Source organism: Gavialis gangeticus, unplaced genomic scaffold, assembly GCF_001723915.1.
Source record: "Gavialis gangeticus isolate Ggan-Ray unplaced genomic scaffold, GavGan_comp1, whole genome shotgun sequence".
In the NCBI taxonomy this organism is placed as follows: domain Eukaryota; kingdom Metazoa; phylum Chordata; order Crocodylia; family Gavialidae; genus Gavialis; species Gavialis gangeticus.
The window spans coordinates 41085004-41086270 of NW_017729029.1; positions in this window are offsets into that span (position 1 = coordinate 41085004).

Consider the following 1267-nt stretch of genomic DNA (forward strand, 5'->3'; position numbering starts at 1 on the left):
TCAGGTCCCTTCCGACCCTAGAAACTATGAAACCATGACCACCATAGTCACAGGCCCCAGTCCTCGCCCAAAGTGGAGGAAGGGAGCAGCCCCAGCCTGAAAAGGCAGGGGGGAGGGGAGGATAAGCCCTGGCCCAAAGTAGTGGCGGGGGAGGTGGGGAGTGGCCCCAGCCCTGACCCAAAGCAACAGGGGGGAAGGGGGAACAGCCCCAGCCCTGGCCCTGGCCCTGGCCCTGGCCCAAAGCAGCAGAGAAGAGGTGGAGAGTGGCCACGGCTCCAGCCCCAGCCTGAGTCAGGGGGAGGGGCTGGATGCAGGCCTCTGTCCCTGCCCGTCTCCCCCAATATCATTCTTGATGGACAATTTGCTAGTGAGGAAATAAAGTTTCACTCCTCACCCCCCATGCCTTGCCTACCTGCTCTTGGACAAAGTATGCAAGTAAGCACCTGTGCTCCCTCCCTCCCTCCAGGCTTGTGCAGACCATAATTCCAGCGCATGGTGTTCGTCTTTCCTTTTGCCCCCTTGTGTAGCTATGCAGTCGGAGTCATAATCCAGCTCATGTTTAATAATTTTTCACTTCTCTTACAAGGAGTAATTAGCTGTGGTGTTTAAGCTGGCATTGAGTGGATGGCTTTCACCAAACCCAGCAAGAGTTAAAAATCCCCGATTGGGGGAGTCTGTCTTGCTTTGTGTTCCTTTCTTTCCAAAACATCTTCTGACCATACTGATGATGTCAGCCAGGGCCATTGTTTTACCTTGTGATGTATTTATAGCAAGTACAGAAATTCTCCCTGCGAGTTATTGCATCTGCAGCTCCTAAGCACTGCAGAAAATTGCTAGGCTTCCCACTTTTCATTAGGAGCCCTCTAGCCTAAGCCAAACTGCTTTCATAATCAGAGATATTGTCATCATCGTCACCATTACAAAGGAGTGCAAGACGAGTCCTTGCAGCTCATAAGACAAAGCAAGTTGCAGCACATCCTGGACAACAAACTGACAGGCTTCTCCAGTGGACAGTTACCTCGGAGCTTCTCCAGAGAGCGGTGTCCACTGCTATAAATTCCAGTTGCTGTGGGAGGTAGAGACAGTGCAGGCTGCTGTTCGGCTGTCAGGTGCTTTCTCACAGCTGAGATGTCAGGCAAACTTCCTTTAAAGACGCATGCTTGCATGTTCTGCCAGGGCATCATTAACTGAGTGGAACACAGCGAAGATGCTCCTGCTACCATCTGTCTTTTCCAGACAAAGGGGTGGGACACGTGATAATGCTCTG